Raw genomic sequence first — 12199 nt, 5'->3', positions numbered from 1 at the left:
GTAGGTGTGTTGGTCAGCTTTTCATCCCCGAGATCAAAATACCTGGAAAGAACAACTTGGAGGAGGAAAGATTGATTTTGGCTCAAGGTTTCTGAGGTTCAGTCCATGGTCCACAGCTCCAAGGCAGAAACATCAGGTGGAAGAGTATATTGGAGAAAAACTGCTCAGCTCAAGAAGGTGGCAGAAGTGGAGGAGTGGGGAAGGAGGAAGGGGCCAGGGCCAGATACAGTTTTTTAATCTTTTTTATTTTTTGCTTTTAAAACCCTTCCCTAAACCTTGCTGCATGGGGGGATCATGATTTTATCACAAAAGCTTTTGGGGTACATTCCACATCCAAACCATAATGGCATACCAGATAATGTAAATGCATAAGCTTAGAGGGGCAGGATGATAAAGTAATTATCACTGCCTGGATGGGAGGCAATAGGCAGTGTTAAGAACTGTGTGTCTGTGTTTGTGTAGGGGCTGGGGATGGAATCTCTGGCACTGTGCACATTAGGCCAGCACTCTACCAGTGAACTATATCACCAGCCCTGTGTTTTTAAAATAGAAGATACAATGACATAAAAAATAGGCTGTTTTCCCCCACTGACACCATAAAATTACAGTTTCTTTTCATGCATTTAGTGTGAAATCATGCATTGTTCTCTGTGAATAATATTCTATTGGAAATATTTCAAACACTTGTTCTGTTTGGCAAAAGCATTATGCTGGATGAAACACAGTCACACATGCACATTCATAACCTGTTTTAGTCTTGATAAATTATTCAGTTTGGTTTTAGTTTCTATTTAAGACCTAAAAATAAAGTTATTTCTTTAATTAAATTCCATTTATATCTATGTTTAAATGGTCTTCTACCAAATGACAACCTATCATATTAAAGTAGAAGAATACCAAAATATCCAGTATTTACTAGAATCAACAAAGCCTAACTTTTAAATTTATGGATTTTGAGGCAGCACTTTTAAACTTTTTATATGAAAATAAATTTGGTCTTACAACAGGTGAGCACATACTATTATTGAGAGTTTCCCTGTACCTTTCACCCATATTCCTCTTAGTTATAACCATGGTGCATTAACACATAACCATGTATAAACATTTATATAACCAAGGCACATTTATCAAAACTAAGAAACTAACATGGCACAACACTGTTAACTTAACTGCAGACTTCATCTGAATTTCTGCAGTCTTTCCATCGATGGCCTATACTATCCTGTGCTACTATACTGCTTTTATCTTCCTCCTAAGACTCCTTTGATCTGCAATGGTTTCTTAGTCTTTACTTCTGGATCCTTTGTACTATCTAGATGAAACATTGTTTCCCAAAGTTATTTAGGTTAAGTCCTTTCTTCCATGTCCCTTCCAGAGAGGTTATTTTTGTAACATATTTCAATCCATTTGTTAGTCTGCTTTCCATACTGGTTAATTTTTAAAATTTGCATGCAAGAAAAATTACTTTTGGGGTATACAGTTCTATGTGTTTTGAAAAATGCAGAGTCATGTAATTCAACAGCATGGCACCAGACTAGCCCATCACCCCCAAGACTTCTTATAAAATGGGGCAGCATTTTTATGCAAACACTTTACTCTTTAAAAATCAAATATAATATTGACTATAATAATTATTTCTAGACTAATATTCTTTCACATTCACTACATTTAGTTTTTTTCCCACAAAACATCATATTCTACTTAAAGGAATCTCCATTTATCAAATTCTAAAATTCTCTCTTGAAGAGATATCAAGACTTAATCACTAATGACACATATAGATCAAATAAATACACTTAGAATCCCAAAACAATTTCCCAACACATCTGATTTCTCTCTTGAAACAGTTATTGCAAAAATATTTTTATGCTAATTCAGAAAAAATAAAAACATAAAATACATACAAAGCAACTTCATAATATAAATCACAGTCAAAGATAATATTTTTTATTGTCCAGTTCTCTGAATCTCTCACATCACTGCTCTTTCCTTGAGCTAATATTGACAAAAGTTGATTATCACTCTGTTCACCTTTCCTTTAAAAATTTAAACAACTCTTTCTCGAAGTCAGAATGTTTTCATTGCTTTCCTAAATTCTTATATTCAAAAAGTGAATAAATGAAGGTGAGTCCTTTAAAAGAAGGGGTGCCAAAAGCCAGACATGGATGAAATAAATTATTTTCTGGTTAAAAATCTAAAGGAGATCTCTTAGGAAGCCAAGGCTTGTAGAACCACAGTAGCTAGAAGCCTAAGTTAGTGACTTGGTTAGTCAATAGGTAGAAATCCAGAAAATGCTCAATTGGCAGGCTGGAAAGACTAGCAGGCACCAAGGGATACTTCTTCTGAGTCCATTGCTCCTTAGAATGGTAAGGAAAAAAAGGATTTCTCCTAAGGCCTCCATGAGTTTAAACCTACTAAGAGTTGAAGAGAGATAATAATTCTTAATCCTCAAGCATATCACCTGTCCTCAGAGACCAAGCATTGTTTGTGATCTGATGGTGGAACCATACTTGTAATGTGGAAGTCCATTTAAAAGCTTGAGTGGGGATGGTTTAGGGGTAGTGGTAGAGAGAACCATGAGAAATTATAAGTAAAATTGCACATGTATGTGTACCCAGGTGCATTTTCCTAGGGATAGATAGTCATTAGATTTTATGAGATTTTTCAAAAAGTTATGTGTCTCAAAAAGGCCAAGAACTACTTGGGTTTAGATTATTGCTAAAGGGATTGGAGCCTCCATTAATTTATCCAGTTTGATTCCTGGAGATGTTGGTTCCTTTTTTGTGGATGCTGCTTCCCAGAGTAGGTGTCACCAGAGAGAAACTTCACAAGACCCCTTGCCACCTGGAATACTAGTTCCATCACATCTCTGCTTTCAAAACACTCCTTTTTCTGGTTTTTATACATTATGCTGGCTCTCCTTCTACAAATCTTTTGTCTACTTAACTCCTGAATGTCTGCTTTTTGAAGGCAGATGTTGCCCTAATGATTGGTCTTCAGTCCTTTGTTCTTCCTATATATACTTTATTTTTGGAGTTTCACCTACCTTTTTTTAATTAAGTTTTCCAGCATGTAGTGTAATTTCATATTTTTAAAACATGTTGCAATGTTTCCATTTGGATAGATGGCACCCTCCCCAAATTCAGCAAGTATAAAACACACTTTTGTGATTAAACAAAATAAATTACTTTTGTTTTAGGTCTGTCTAACCTAAAACAGCTAATCTCATAGAAATTCATAGTAGGTTTGAGGTTACCAGAGGCCAGGGAGAGTAGGGGAGAAGAAAGGATGGGGATATTAAGTGCCATTTGATAAGAGAAAGATATTCTCATGAGCTACTGTATAATAGTGTGACTATACAATAATGTACTATATATTTTAAAAAGCTAGAAGATTTAAATGTTTTCACCATAAAGGAATAGTAAATATTTGAAGAAATAGATATGTTTACCTCCATTTGAACATGACACAAAGAGTGTATGTGTGTGTGTGTGTGTGTGTGTGTGTGTACAAAAACATCACATGGTACCCCATAAATATATATGGTTTTATGTAGCAGTTAAAGTTTCTTTAAAAATATATATATTTTTCAATATTGACGTATTTTGATGTTAGCTTCTGTTAAGAATAATTCTCTGAATTTCTTGAAGTCAAAAAACTAAATTAAATCAAAGTATTATAAAATTTTAAAATCTAGAGGACATAGGTAACAATTATAGACCTATTAAAACAATTAATTATAGTATAACACAGCAAGCTTAGTAAGAAAAATACATAGCAACCTTGATAATAAAAAAAGAGTCCAAACCCAGCAGAGTAAGGAGTCAGAGTAATCTCCAAAGAGATAATCCCCACATTGAGAGATTTGCTGATTGCTTTCAAAACTTCAAGTTTTTTTTTTTTTAAGAGAGAGCACTAGAGTGGGCTGGGTTGTGGCTCAGTGGTAGAGCACTGGCCTAGCATGTGTGAGACCTTCGGTTCAATTCTCAGCACCACATATAAATTAAATAAAAGGTCCATTTACAACAGAGAGAGAGAGAGAGAGAGAGAGAGAGAGAGAGAGAGAGAGAGAGAGAGAGAGAGAGAGAGAGAGAGAGAGAGAGAGAGAGAGAGAGAGAGAGCGCACTGGAGAAGGTAAAATGGCGAGGCATTCTAAAAAGACAGGAGAAAACTAAGCATAGGCACACAATTTAGGAATAATTGGTCTCTTCTGGAAATTTTCAGAAGTTTGGAGTATAAGAAGTTAAAGTAACAAAATAGAGCTTGGTGAAAGACGAGATTAGAGAAACAGGGATACTTCATAAAGTGGCTTTGTATACCATATTAAGGGTCAAGCCCTTTGGTAGAAGAATATATCTCAGAATGGAGAAAAGGGGTCAGGGAAAAAAGAAATGGTGGAGAGAACAAAGAGTTTCTTTCCCAAGATTCTAAACACTGTTCCAAGGGGAATATATAGGCTGAAAATCACCATGTAGAATACTCATCGAAGGACCTGCCTGTGTTATAGTGGTAAAAGTTTTGGAGCAAGGAGGTAAAAAAGGATTGAAGATGTTGGAAAAGATAAAGGCAGAAGCATTTGACATGGTCATATTTGTATTGCTGGAAGATCACCAGGTTTCCCTTGGGGAGGATAACTGAAAAGGAAGTAATTCAAGTGACCTGTGACTAGTGTCATAGTAGTGGGTATGGAGAGAAAAGTCATATTTGAAAAAAATTAAGACAGTGGTTTCTAAACTTGTCTGCACATACTACTCAAACTGGCATTCAAACATCTTAACATTCTGATTCTAACTTACTTTTGTAGTCCTACTTTCTATTCATACCCAGTATGACACCAATTTTTTTGATGATTTCCCAAATATATTTTATACTTCCTTATCCTCTGAGCCCTGAATACTCTACCTATACCCTACAAGCCTACAATGTGCCTTTTTCTGCCAAGCCAAAATCTACCATCTTTCAAAATCTAGGCCTGGCACCTGAGGGCTTCCTTGGCCACTCTTTAAGAAACTTTTGGAGTTGGGGTTGTGGCTCAGTAATGAAAGCCCTCATCTAGCTGGGTTTGATTCTCAGCACCACATAAAAATAAATAAATAAATAAATAAATAAATAAATAAATAAATAAATAAAGGTATTGTGTCTAACTACAACTATAAATAGATAAATAAATAAAATAAAGTAATGTCTTCACTTTTTGAAACCATATAGTACTGCAACATTAAAGCCATTCAGTATCTAGCATTCCCAAAGATGCTCTTAAGTACATTCCTATCAGGAATCTGGAGAGAAAAACTGTACAACTTTTTTTGGCACACTGTCATGGCTGGAATTAAAAAGAAGAGAAAAAGAAAGCCTGGCAGTGACATTAAAGTTTGGGGGTGTGATGGATGGAGTCGTCTGTCCTGATGGGTTGAAGTATTTATCAGTGACATCACTTAGAATTGCCAGCACATGGTGATAAAAAAAGACCAGAATATTTTAGTCAGCTTTATTATTTTCAAATTCTTTACACAGAAATTGTCTCTTTATTTCCTGATCCCAGAGTGGACCCAGCTTCAGTTTGCAATCACAAGTGCTTTTGAAATACTGTCAAGTATCTCAATAATTTTGTGAACCAATAGCTGAGAATATATTAATTACAAAGAACATAAGACTGTAACATAGGCTATGGCAATCAATAATAGTGTAGTGGCCATGGAAATGGGAGTCTCATATCTACTGCAGAAGCAGGATTTTATCTGAGGCCACCCTGCCAGTGGCCTACTTCTTGCTTGTGGTTCAGCACAGAAGGGATTCTAAAGCAGGCCCATAACTGCAAGTGGACACCTCTGCAATTTTGGTTGGAAACTCATCAGACTGGTGGAACTTTTCTTTGAACTGCATTGTAATAAGACTCTTACTACCAAACTGTAATCCTTCTCTTCTCTCCTCCACAGGGACCAGACTTGCATCATGATCTCTTGGGATTCATTGGCTTCATTCCCATTTACCCCCAGACGATGACCCAAATAACCTCTTGAATGATTAATATTATTTTAGTGTCTGTTTCTTAGAGTATCGAATCAGACATAATAAAGTGATAACTTTTGAGAATTTTTTTAATTCATTCTTATGAAATGTGAGGAATAATTTCCCATCATTTCCACCAAAGACAACTTACATAAGTTTCCAAGAGACATATTAACCAAGCATCAAATTTAATGAGGTAAAACAGCCAGAGAAAACCAAAATGTTCCTGAATTAATTTATGAAATTCAAATGGAAGAGTTCTACAAAATAAAAACAAAAAAACTGGTTATACTAAATGTTCTATCTACATCATTAAAAGATAGTCAATCCTTAAAGCATCACCTATTTTCAGATAGATATCTGATCATGCAGCTTCCAAAGACCCAATGTTTTACAAAACAACAGCAAAATGACACTACAATTGAGTGAAGAAAATGTCAAATACTTGACAGTATTTCAAAAGCACTTGTGATGGCAAACTGAGGCTGGGTCCACTCTGGGATCAGGAAAAAATGGCGAATTCTCTGTAACTGCACGAAATATTGGGAAAATTGTACATGGGTATGTCTGGTGAGCATTTTACTGAGAGATACTTTCTCTGATTCACCTTTTAGATTTAGCTGTGTGGGCATTTGCATCTCATCCTATACCAAAGGAGGAAAGCCTTTGGCTGAGGGAGTGGGAGCTATAGACAGGTAGGTGTTAGGTGGTTGTTTTGGTAAATTTATTCAAACTAAGAAGGGCATATACTACTTCCGTTATTAATAAGTACAATCAAATGACATAATAAGCAATTCCATGTGCCAAACATTGTATTAGGTACTTTACATAATTAATCTTTGCATCCAACTATGGACTAAGCTTTATTGGGCCCATTTTTTAGAAGAATTAACTGAGGCTTAAGGGGGTTAAGACTTGTCTGAGTCCCCACAAAACATGTACTCAAACTCTGGTGAGTCGCTACTGCTCTCCTGAGTCCTGCTACCTCCCAGCAGGAGCTGGGCATGGCCCATAGGAAGACTCCCTGAAGGAAGCTGTTTTTATTTCACACATACCCTTCTACAAAGGAAATGCTGCTGCTCTCTCTGTCCTTAGTAGAGATTAGTAACCAACATCTGCACCCTAAAATTACAAAAATTAATCACTCAGAATAATAAAGTGTTAGCATACAAAAGACGTTTTGAGATCATCCAGGATAGGGTCTTTATTGAACAGATAAAATTGGTGAGCATTTTACTGAGAGACACTTTCTCTGATTCACCTTTTAGATTTATCTGTGTGAGCACTTTGCATCTCAGCCTACACCAAGGGAGGAAAGCCTTTTGCTGAGGAAGTGGGAGCTGTAGACAGGTAGGGGTTAGGTGGTTGTTTTGGTAAATTTAATCAAACTAAGAAAACATTCCACTCCCACACCACCCTTTGTTGCCACTAAAAAGGAACAATGAGAGATTCCATCTCCCTCTGGCCCTCAGGTGTTTCACAGGGTCGTAAAAGCTAGGCTGGAGAGGCTTCTCCTTTTTCTAAGTTCTGTGATGATTCTATCAGCTACAAGAACATGAAGGAGAAAAGGGAAACAGGGTGGGTGGAAGGGCTCTGCAGTTTCTAGGAAAAAAATAAGGTAGGGTTCCTTGCCAACTTTTGTCCCTGCACATACAGCACAGCTTTCTTTTGGTTGACAGATAATTATATGTATTCTCAATTTTAAGAGGAAATCCATGACACTGCTGTCCTTTCTGAAAAATATTTTCTCTCAGGCATACTGCCATTATTAACAGTAGGTAGGTAAAGTAGCTTTGGGGTGGAGCATGTTTTTCTCAAGCCAACATTTGATTTAATTTAGGATATTAATGGGCAATAGTAAGAACACAAATATTGTTTTCTGTTTGAATAAAGAAAATTTAGTTTTTAGTTTTAAAGTCTAATTGTTGTAAACTACTCCATACTTTTGTTATTCCCCTGGGCCATGGGTATCATAGTAAGCAAGTCAATGAGAGTGTAAACACTGAATTGCCAATTAGTTCACTGGAAATTTGTTTTTCAAATAAATAGCCCATTTTTGTCACCTCAGTCTTTGAGGTCACAGAAATATAGTATTTATAATTTACAAAATATACTATTTTTAACATTAAAAGCCTCAAAGTATATTTTTCCATGAAATACTTAAAATTTTCTTTACAAATGATTAATAATTTTCAAATTTCCTTTGTAATTTTGTATTAATGTGTCAATGTGTGCAAACCCTCTGAAAATCCCTTTGTTGTTCAACAGCTTACATATCATCTGAGGTTGTTCTTTGAAAGAAAAAAAAAAGATTACATGTGGAAATACACCTGAGTTCTGAGTCTATTATTAATTCTTCAAAGTTCTGTTTAGATTGGTGGCTCATCCTGAGTCTGTTTAATAACTCTTAGGGCCACCTCCTCATAGGGTAAGTATAAGATTAATTGTTGTTATCTCTGATGGCATGTATTAAGCTCTTACAGTTTTCAGATTAGGACAATCTTGTTCACCCAGAATCTAGCACCATGTTAGGGATGCAGTAAATAGCAGAAGTTCTCACTCATTCTCCCTGAACCTTAGCTTTACTTGGTGCTACAGAACACCTGCTGCTCACCCTTACTGAATGTACCCACTCTCACTATAGGATATCTCTCTTCGTGTCCTCCTCCCACCACTTTTGGTGCTCTTCAATGGCTTCTTTGCCTCTGCCTTACCTCTAGCTCCTTCCTCACGTTCCATCCAAGTCTGTCATCTTCTTGCCAGCACACAGTGGACGCTTGATAGTTACATGTTGAGTGAATAAATGAAATAATGTCATGCTTCAGACTCCTTGGGATATGCTTCAATAATGATATTAATCTGATTAGGTCTAAATATCTATCACTAAGTGAAATTTCTCAACTCTGGCAACAAACCTCTATCTCCACAAGCATATCTATAGCAATATGTTCAAAATGAAACTTAAGATTTCCAATTAAAAATAGCAGATTAATCACACACACAGATTAATCTGTCCCATTCCTTAGAATGATAGCTAAGAAATATCCTGAAGGAAATATATACAAATTTACAAGGACAAAGAGTACAGAAGAGAATACAGTGGTTAACTAAAAATTCCAACAAACTTTTGTAAGAAAGCAGATATAAGTGAAATGTCTGAATTAGAAGTCAGTATGAATGCAGTATTTTTTTCTCATCTTTAAGGACTTTACAATAGTTGATTTTTTTTTCTTCTTTTTAATTAGTTGCTTCCACAGGGTGCTTTTTTCCTTGCTTTTCTCATTAACCATCTAAAGTTTTCTAAGCATTGATTACTAAAGGAAAGAAGAAAGGAAGATGATGAGGAGGAGGAGAAGGAGGAGAACAACAACTAATTTGGCCTACAGAACCAAGGAGAGCACAGTTTATGTACTGGCAAGACAGAAACCCAGATAAACTGACAGTACATAACGTATAATGAACTCGTTCAGTTTAACTGTCAGTTTATCTGGAACCTGGAACCAGGCCCTGGAACAAGGCCTATGTCCCCCTAGAAAATTAGAAGCTGCTTCTCCAAGAAACTTGACAGCCCCAGGGGGAATGACTTCTCAAAGTTTGGAGGCACCACAAACAACAAAAATATCCACCACTGACAAGCCCTACCTATGCCCACACTGCTTCTATTCAGCTCTTTAATGACCTGTTGCTAAATACCAACATATAGGGATTTGTATTGTGAATATAAAGTCAGACAGAGATTAATAAACAATTGAGGGAAACTTCTGAATATGATAAAATGAAAGGGAAAAAGGTATACAGAGCAAACAGAGCCAATGAAAATAGAAGAAAAATTGTAATTAATGTCTTTAGAAATGAGAAGATGTTATATCCATAAATAACTATAGGATGCTATGAAAATGGAATAAGCAAAAGAACGCTTGGAATTTAAAAATAAGGTACCATAAAAAGTTATCTAAGAATTTGAAGATAATATTAAAGAAATCTCTCAGAAAATAGTCTCCTCACTAGGTAGAGATTTATGGTGGTAGGAGTAAGATAGAAGAAAAGCAACATTTAAAATACAGAATTAAGTCAGAAAGGCCGACAACTGCCAAACAGGATTCTAAGGGGGAAATGAACAAAAAATATTATAGGAGACAATTACCACAGAAAAAAATATAATATCCTCCTGAGAGAAGCACTAAGAGATAGTGAGAAGTGAAACAAAATGCTGCTTTCCTAACAAAAAAAATTTAGTACTATTTGACTTAAAAAAAAAAGCTGGTCACGGTGGTGCACACCTGTAATGCCAGCAGCTGAGGGGTCCCAGACAGGAGAATCAAGAGTTCAAAGCCAGCTTCAACAACACCAAGGCTCTAAGCAACTCAGCAAGACCCTGTCTCTAAATAAAATACAAAATAGGGCTGGGGATGTGCCTCATTGGCCGAGCACTCCTGAGAGTTCTGTTCCTAGTACCCTCCCCCCAAAAGACCTTCAGTTTCCTCCCCTGAAATCTGTCCCTCATTTCTGTGTTCTCTTTCTCTGCCAATATTATTACCAATTATCTTACCATTTTTTTCTAAAACAGTCCTGAAAGTTATGCTTCTGATGGATCTTTCAAACATCTCTCTCCAACCCTATTGGCTTTGTCTGATCCTCACCTCTCCCTGAAATAGTTCCACAGTCTTATTACTGGTGGCTCTACCTTTGGTCTCTACCCATCCAAACCATCCTACTACAGGCATGCTTTTGAAAGTTGCTCATGCCTGTAGTAACCTCCTGAAAATACTGTTTTCCCTCTGAAACTTTGAGGCTTGATACTGGTAGATAGGTGTTTTCCCACCTACCTTGTTTCCAATATTATTTCAAAACAACTTCAACCCCCCTCTTCCTTCAAAACTGCCAGATATTCTGAAGATTATTTTATCTGACCACACTAGCCAATACTTTTCCTCTTGACTGTCATTTGGCTAAGACATGACCTCATTTCACTAAAATTCTAGTACCTGGCTTACTGTCTTCCTCTTTTCCACTACTTGTGTCACATTCTCGGCAATTTTAGTACCCATCTTTAAAAATAATAATCCTCTTCCTCATACTGTGGCCTCCCAAATTCTTAATTTCCTCAACACTCTCTCTCTCTCTCTCTCTCTCTCTCTCTCTCTCTCTCATATATATATATATATATATATATATATATATATATATATATATATATATATATATATATACTGCTACTCTCTACCACAAGCCCTTGCCTCTCCAGTCTCCTTCCAGTTCACCCAGCCTTTGTGACATCTTAACAAACAACTTTCTATTAAAGATCTCCTCTTCTTTTTAACCCCTCTTTACCCATCCTTTGTGAAACATCATGTTCCAGAACTATAATCACTCCCTGAAAACACTTTAACTGCTTTGTTCCTCTTTCTCTCCATCCAACTGTCTACTTGTATAATCCCAAATAAACCTTACTCTGGGCCTAAATCCACATAGCTAAACTCTTCTCCAGAAAGGGAGAAAAACATGATAGAAAAATGCTAATTGGTTTTACCCTATAACCAAAAATATCAAATGGAAAGTATCATTGCCAATTAGCTCTTCTGATTTCTCTATAGAAACAAGAAACCACATGACAAGAATTACCTACATCAATTTCCTATAATACTCTCAATCCAGCTACATTTGAATCTCTCAACAATGTGCTTTCTATTAAAATAGAAGAAATTTCCTTACTTCTACATAGGCCACCATTTTTGCTATTTAAGAACGGCATTTCTCAAATCATCCCTAATCTCTCCTAAATCGTCAAGTCGTCTTTCAACTATAGCATTACCATCAGCAGAAACACATTTAATATCACTCATCTAATACAAAACAAAGTGACCTTGACCTTACGTTTCCTTCCAGCTCATATCCCATTTAGCTTCTCCTTTCATTGTAAAACTTTTGCAAAAAGTTACCTCCGATTCTCTATGAAGTCTATTTCATTATAGTTTCATTCCAGTTTTTCTTCATATTTATTATATAGGAAAGGAAACAAATCTGATTTTTAAGCTTGAACCTTAACCTCTTGGGCTCTGATTAATGTTCCGTGATTTACTATCAATAAATGCAATATAACTTCTCTGTATCTTGGTTTCTTCAAGTATAAAATGAAAATAATCAAAGTAACTATCTCATAAGATTATTGTGAAGATTAAATAGCACATAT

This window comes from Callospermophilus lateralis, unplaced genomic scaffold (genome assembly GCF_048772815.1).
Source record: "Callospermophilus lateralis isolate mCalLat2 unplaced genomic scaffold, mCalLat2.hap1 Scaffold_550, whole genome shotgun sequence".
NCBI lineage: Eukaryota > Metazoa > Chordata > Mammalia > Rodentia > Sciuridae > Callospermophilus > Callospermophilus lateralis.
This window is presented reverse-complemented; position numbering follows the sequence as displayed.